Here is an 8223-nt window from a genome sequence, read left to right on the forward strand (position 1 = left end):
ACACTTTCAAAAGGGTTGGCACATTGACACCGAAGTAAGGGTTAATTTCAACTCTGGGCAGAGTTAAAATATGTAACTATATTTAACACCGCCTGGTGTAATATATTGTTATTTTATTCAACTCTCTTGAGTGTAAATATGGTGAAAAGGTCAAATAGACTGTAAATTACAAAAGAAAATACATTTTATTTGAAAACATTCACCACTTCAACAATTCATTCAGTTTTTAAAATGCAACAATGTCAAATATGCTTTAAATGTTTTATTAGTACAGACAGTATCAACAAAATATGTATGACCAGTGCTCAAAAAGGCTGTTTCAGTCCTTTGGTCCAAACTTGATGTTTCATCAGTGCAATTTGAAAGTTCAATATAGCGTCACTCATAGTTTTCTTTTGAATGCATAGTTTTCTTCTGAAATTACATTTTAAACAACTTGGCGTGCAAATCTTTCACTTCTGGTGTTTCCTTGGTCCTCCATATCAAACACAGCAGTTTAAATGAAGGTACAAATGCTGTAAACTTGTGTGAAAACAAACTGGAGCTAGGAAATCTCATCAAGCATGTCCTGTGAATGAAGTGCTTCCCAGCCACAGGATGACCTTTTTATCCATGACGATGTAGCAGCTGCTGATCGCTCGTCTGGTGGTTCCTGATGCACGGATATAGGGTGATGCTCATCTAAGAACTCTTCAAGACTCCAGCATTACTAAGAAAAATGATAAGAAAAATGTTTGAAAACAAATTGCAATCAAATTCTATGATATAATTAAAAGAACATTTAAAGTAAATAAAACATTCAAGAAATCTAAACTCACCTTTTGAAAATCTACATGATGATCCACAACTTGACTCTCCCAGCTGGTTGAGGTGACAGGATATGGAAGAGTAGAAAAAACACATACATCACTGTTGGATCTCCGAAAACAATTAGGTTAACCACTATGACTAGAACTGGAAAAACAGGCAGCTGTCTGTCCAGAATCCTGAATTTAACACAACACTTTGAGCAAAAATTAGAGGAGCTTAAAATCTTTTATATCATTTAGTGATGCTGACTTCCCCAAAATATTGGCCACAGTGTAAAAAATATTCATAAACTTACAGTTTTCTGTAAGCGTGTGTGTGTGTGTGTGTGTGTGTGTGTGTGTGTGTGTGTGTGTGTGTGTGTGTGTGTGTGTGTGCGTGCGTGTTTCTTTACCAGATTCAACTTGTTAGGCCCTTTCAGGTCCAGTATTGACGCCACCTTTCCTGGAGTCCAGCAGATGTTTCAGGTCCAAATATAATCTAAAATATTAGGATAAGCAGAAGAGGAAAAGTGCAAAGCAAAGAGCAAAACATTATTTAAGTAACAGTTCACCCACAATACAAAACTTATCACCTTCATGTCATTTGTTATTCTCTAATGCTCTAATACCCTCTTAGCTTATTGTGAAACAAATACAGAACTTTATCAAACATACCTTCATTATTATCACCACATATGACCAAGAAGGTGTGCTTGGTCATTTCACCAACTCTGGAAATACACCATCCGTCTCTAATCAGCCACCGTCACAGGGTCTTGTGTTATTGTATAGAGAACTGTGGCTGTTAAAAAACAACACATTAGTATCTAACACATATGCATAACCTTCAGATAAAAAAGAGAGATGAACATCACAAAGTATGCCTCACACTTTTTCAGATATCTTTTGATTCAGATGTTGATTATTGATAATAAATCTACAAATCAAACCTGTATCATCATTTGGCTGCTCAAATATAAATCAGTTGATTAATTTTACAGATAGGTGGCTGTTTACAACGCACTGAATTGTCTTTAATAAAAAGGAAATGTTGTGTACAGTACATGCTAAGTTTAGCCTATAGTTTTAAGCACAATATCATGCGGGAGAAAAAGCTTGACTAAGATGTTCCTGACTACAGAAATAGCCTAACTTACAAAAGTCAGACATCCCGAATTGGCAAAAGTCATTTTCGGGGGATACAGAGTTGATTTGCGGGAGGTAACGGGAGAGATGAGTACCTGAAGAGCAATGAGATGAGTTGCGCGCGACGTACCTGAAGAGCGGTGGGGGTGACTTGCGCGTGACGTACCTGAAGAGCTGGGAGGGATGCGGTGGAGAGGGGTGTGCAAAGTGTTTAATGACCCGGCGGGAGACGCGCGATTTCCAGGAGATTATCATTCATTTGCGGACATCTACTTGGGCATTTGGGAGTCTCTGTGCATTTGCGGGATAACGTTAACGTTAGTCCCGCAACTTCCGGGAGACTTCTGTAACTTTAAATGTCTAATAAAGTGCAAACGCGGTCATTTAAAGACATTAATGTTAACATTCCGACTTTAATGGTTGTCAACATTTAATATAATTCAAGCGTAACTGTTACGTTATCACACGAGTCTATGGACTAACGTTATATGGACGGCCACGAATCAACCAGTTTAAAAGGGCCGCGGTGTTTAAAATAACCAAATTAACGTACACGAATAACAAACAATCATATGTTTTAGTCAGGAAGCCTTTTACAAGTAAGCATGTTCATTTACTCACCAGATGTTTTAGAAACTCTCCAGAGCTCATGGAAACCGTCCTGTGTTGCCGTTAGCATCCGGGCAGAGTAGGCTAGGCGCTCCGGGGATTCCCTCGCTAGTTTGCTTCGAATTAAAGGAGAAGTGTCCATTTTATTTTACAGATGGGTAACAACGCACAAAATGGCATTAAGCGTGACAGAAATGTGTTGAACATGTACATTTGATGTTTTTATGCACTATGTAACTTATGCGTGAGCATATATAAAAACATTCTTGAAAATAATTGAATAGTAATGCAGTTAAGCTAGACACAAACGACCATGAATGAACCGCAGAAGTTTAAAATTGTCACTCCATTCTAAAGTTATTAACTTAACAATATGTTTACAACTGTATTTCCTTAAAGAAAGTCAGTAAAATACCAACATTTAGGTAGTTTGACTCACCAGTTGCTGTTCTAAACCTCACATGGAAAATGGCGTCTGGAAAATTCTTCAGTGACTGGGGCTGCATGAATTCCCGGATGTTGGAAATAACACCACCAAGTGTTGAAAAGATAACTCCTTGATTTCGCACTGAATAAAATCAATTTTAACTCTTATTATATTCATTTATCAAAATCTAACTCTTTAACGTCAACACTTTACTCTGAAATGCTTCAACACCGAGAATTTAACTCTGATGAATTTGCTGTGTACATAATAATAAACGTACAGGCATCCAATACAGAACAAGCAGTCTTTTTTGCTATAGACATTTTCAACATTGTCCCTGTTGATGTGCAGCAGGTCCAGGGTTTTAAGCAGAGGTCGACAGGCTTTACAGGAGCTCAAAGTTGAGCTGCTGCCACACGGGCCTGTACTAAAGTTTTAACGCTGCCATATCAGAGCTGCTGTTCCTGGAAGAGCACGGCCAGATTAAAACCAGTGATAGTTCCCTCACAGTAGGACTAAATGAACCCCCCCGGGTTGGGCTCTTTGCCTGCCTGCTTGTAAAGTAAGGGTCAAAGGTGAGCTGTTTACTATGAAGGCTGAGCAAATGGAAAAACTGAGTTCAAGCCCTCTACTTGTCACATTTAAGAGCCAGCCTTACTGTTCAAGGTCTTTCATCGTGGACCGACAGATGATCAGTCAGAATGAGGAGTGATGCTGGGGAGTAATTAGAAAATTAGATTTAGTATCATTTTTAGTTTTTAGTTTTTTAAAAAAAGAAGAGAAAAAAAACTTTAAATGCCATCTGAAATGTTCCCCTAAAATGACCGTTTTTTTTCAGCCTATGTTAATGTCCAGTTATTTCACTTTAAAGGCAATATAAATAACTTATTCGTCACTATAAAAGTAAAATTAGAGTCAGAGAAAAATGCTACTATTAGAAGAAAGCATCAGAAGGCTTTTAAAGGTTTTTGAATCTAAACTCCTCATATATTTTTCATATTTGTGTATTTTCAGTTTTTTGTCTTAATTTTGTTCATTATGGTACAGAAATCATATTAATATAAGCACATTGAAATGTTTTATGTTTAAAGTAAATGTTCATTTCAGAATATGGGTAAAATAATGTTCGATGGTCATATAGCACAACAACTTATTCTGACATTTATTACATTATTTCACATATAAAAGATTAAGTCATGATGTGTACATTACATTTTAAATTATTAAAATGTGCTAATAGAGTAAAATACTTTGATAATTAAATAGATATTTCATATACAGTTGAAGTCAGAATTATTAGCTTCCTTAATTATTAGCCCCTTTGTTTATTTTTTCCCCCAATTTCTCTTTAACGGAGGGAAGATTTTATTAACACATTTCTGATCATAATAGTTTTAATAACTCATTTCTAATAACTGATTCATTTTATCTTTGCCATAATGACAGTAAATAATATTTGACTAGGTATTTTTCAAGACACTTCTGTATGGCTTAAATTGACATTTAAAGGCTTAACTAGGTTAATTAGGTTAACTAGGCAGGGTGGTGTTGTCCAAACAACAACATAACTCACGGATGAACAATCATAGTACGATGTATTGTTTGGGAAAAGAATAATGTAGTGACGAGTGTTTCCCAAAACCTAGTTTCTCTGTCGGACATCCATCGCTTGAACCACGTTAGTTATAATGTAAAACGCCCATAATGATGCTCTAAATGGGGCGGAGGAACTACTTCTTAAGAAAAAAAACAAACATAATTTCTTTGTGCAAATTATATTGTTTTACACGCACACACATTTAAAATAAAATCCAATATTAGATTTGGTAAAAACATGCACTCGCTTTCCATATTAACAGAAAAATAGGATATGTAGGCTAAATGGCACATTGGACCTATGTTTGCTTTACTAATATTATTGAGAAGTTGAGTATTATAATATTCTATTCTAAAACATATCACTTACAAAAGCTAACACAAATTCTAATATCATATATAAATCATATAAATTAATAAATAGTGAGGCTATTTTTTAAGAAATTAAATGTAATATTTATTGTTTATTAGAAATGAAAAAAAGCATGCTTTATTATTAATAATATTAATAATGACAATGATAATAATAAAAATTATTAATATTTTTAATTAAAAATAAAGTATGATGTTTTTTATTTATTTAATTATTTATTTTTTAAGTCTACTTTTACAATTTGAGACATGTAAACCACTGCAGAAAGTTCTAACCAGCAGGCCCGTGTCATGTACAGATATTTAATAAAAAACCCACTTTAAATTAAAATATTTAACGTATGCCGTTTGTTTTCACAAGCTTTGGAGACTTAACATAAATTCCGCTTTTGAATAATAGGTCACCTATAGCTTTTGCCATGAGGTTGTGTTCAAAATGACACCAATGTTTTCAAAGTGCACTGCGAAGGGAGCACAAATGTAAACATGAAGATCACTAATACTGAACTGTAAAAATAGTTTGAAAGCAAATTACACCTAAGAGAGATGACCTTAATTCTTTTTTATTTTTTAATAATTCCAACTTTGAATCTTAGAAAATTCTAAATGAATACGCCATAGGGGGGATAACCTAATTAACCTAGTTAAGCCTTAAATGTCACTTTAAGCTAGAAGTGTCTTGAAAAATATCTAGTCAAATATTATATACTGTCATTATGGCAAAGATAAAATAAATCAGTTATTAGAAATGAGTTATTAAAACTATTATGTTAAGAAATGGGTTGAAAAAATTTTTTTTTTCCGTTAAACAGAAATTGGGGAAAAATAACAGGGCTAATAAATCTAACTTTAAATAATTCTAAGTTTTATTTTAACTGATTTATTTTATCTTTGCGATGATAACAGCACATCATTTTTACTAGATATTTTTCAAGATACTAGTATTCAGCTTAAACTGACCTTTTAAGGCTTAACTAGTTTTAGGCATGTCAATGTATAACAGAGGTAATGCTTTAGACAATCAAAAAAAATGTTTAAGGGGCTAATAATATTGATATTAACATGGTTTAAAAAAAAAGTAAAACTGTTTTTATTCTTGCCAAAATAAAACAATTTAGACTTTCTCCAGAAGAAAAAATATATATATTATAGGACATACTGTAAAAATTCCTTGCTTTGTTAAACATAATTTGGGAAATATTAAAAAAAAAAATTAATTAACATATATTAATATATTTAATATTTAATGAATGAATAATAAATGAATAAATTCAGAGAGTAATGTTATGTTGTGCCTGGATTTGAGCACCAACACTTAAACTCATCATTTATTCTCCTCATGTTGCTTTTTAGCATAAAAGAAGATATTCCGAAGAATAACCTGAAATGAAAGTGGATGAGGTTCAATACAAAAATGCTTTTTCGTTGACCTTCATTTTATGGGGGTGAGTAAATGACAGAGTTTTCATTTTTGGGTTAACTATCCGTTTTATTCTTTCTTTAAAATATTCAAATTTATGCAGCATGTCACAATGAACTGTAAATGGGCAGCTTTATGCCACTACTTCATCTTGAATCATTTAGAAAGCCAAATCGCACAGAATAATAATGAGTGAATCAGTGCAGTGTTGGCACGTAATGGCCAGTGTGGAAAATATCACAATGATAATGCACTTGGCCCACATGCACTCAGAGTAGTGGATGTAATCCCACACATAATGGCTATATGTCTGCTCGTGATGCCCGCTTTCACACCACTGAGTAAAAACTCAGACGGTGGGCGTCTCGTGTGGGCGACTGGCCATATGACTGGAGTAAGACTGAGCCCAGAGAGCTTCATTACTACTGGCAAACACAGCGGCTGGTGTGTGCATGTAGGTGGGTTATGCTGTTGCTTTACACAATCCGGATTGCTCAGGAAAGAGTGATTAAAAGGGTAGTATGATTTCCTCAGTGCAAAATAAATGAATAAATAAATAAATAAATAAATAAATAAATACAGTTTAACTCAGCATTTATGCGTACACTCCTCGCAAATCTATCTTTTAAATTTATATTTTTAAGAGCATGTTTTACAATATTATATTTGTGCATATACAAAAGATTAGTCAGTATTGGAGCCAAATCTGTAGCTTATCTAACAAAATAACCTTTGATGACAGTCCAAAAACTAGAACACCCAAATTTCTATGTTCTAGAAAAATAATTGACGCAAATTTAAAAAAGAGGAAAAATCATTGAAGCAAAAAAAAAAAAAAAAAAAAAATTGTTGAAATTTTGTATTTTGTAATTTTTTGCGATATTTTGCATTGAATTTAATTGTATTATCGTTCTGTTTCTAAACGTGTTTGGTGACTAAAATATTATTTTAATAAATATATGTGTTTGATAAATCTGTTTTGTTTTAAATGCAACAAAATACATTGCCGATATTCACAGAGAAACTTATAAAACATTCATTTTCGTTTGAGGTGAACTCAAATATGCTGAGCACTGTACATAAATAAATAAATAAATAAATAAATACATTAATAAATAAATAAATAAATAAATAAATAAATAAATAAATAAATGGTAAAACTTTACAATAAGGTTCATTAGTTAATGCATTTACTAACATGCACTAATCATGAACAACACATGTACAGCATTTATTAAACATAATTGAACATTTACTAATGCATTATTGACATCCAAGTCCATGCTTGTTAACATTAGTTAATGCACCGTGAGTTAACATGAACTAACAATGATTAACGGTATTTTCATTAACTAACGTTAACTAACATGAACAAATATTGTAGTAAATGTATTGTTCATTGTTTGTTCATGTTAGTAAATGCATTAATTAACATTAACTAATGAACCTTATTGTAAAGTGTGACCAAATAAATAAATAAATAAATAAATAAATAAATAAATAAATAAATAAATAAATAAATAAATAAATAAATAAATAGGCGGTTCATTCCAATGTGGCAACCCGAGATTAATGAAGGGACTAAGCCAAAAATAAAATGAATGAATGAATAAATAAATAAATAAATAAATAAATGGAATCCAGTCAAGCCCTACAAAAATGAACCATGGTTTAGTGAAAGGCATGTAACCATGTTTTGGGTGTATTGATTACCTAACTATTCTGACCACACTTTATTTTACGGTACAATTCTCGCTATAAACAAACCATTAACTAGAAAAAAAAAATAATAATAATAATTTGTTGCTTATTAATAGTTAATTAAATAGCAGTTAGGTTTAGTGTGTGTGTGTGTTTGTGTGGTG

General features: G+C 32.6%; 1 long non-coding RNA gene across 3 annotated transcripts; it reads right to left on the reverse strand.

The window, feature by feature from the left end:
* Positions 1 to 248: 248 nt before the first annotated feature.
* On the reverse strand, positions 249 to 3039 carry LOC137490298 (uncharacterized). 3 transcript variants are annotated; one of them, XR_011009673.2, is made up of 6 exons: positions 2983 to 3039; positions 2556 to 2659; positions 1464 to 1590; positions 1202 to 1287; positions 819 to 861; positions 249 to 698 (listed from the first exon to the last, which is right to left on the reverse strand). It is a non-coding gene; the product is annotated as an uncharacterized lncRNA (long non-coding RNA). The 3 variants fall into 3 exon arrangements; XR_011009672.2 differs by having other exon boundaries at positions 249 to 709; XR_012382598.1 differs by lacking the exon at positions 2556 to 2659 and having other exon boundaries at positions 249 to 709.
* Positions 3040 to 8223: the final 5184 nt, after the last annotated feature.

Source organism: Danio rerio, chromosome 7, assembly GCF_049306965.1.
Source record: "Danio rerio strain Tuebingen ecotype United States chromosome 7, GRCz12tu, whole genome shotgun sequence".
Taxonomy (NCBI): Eukaryota; Metazoa; Chordata; class Actinopteri; order Cypriniformes; family Danionidae; genus Danio; species Danio rerio.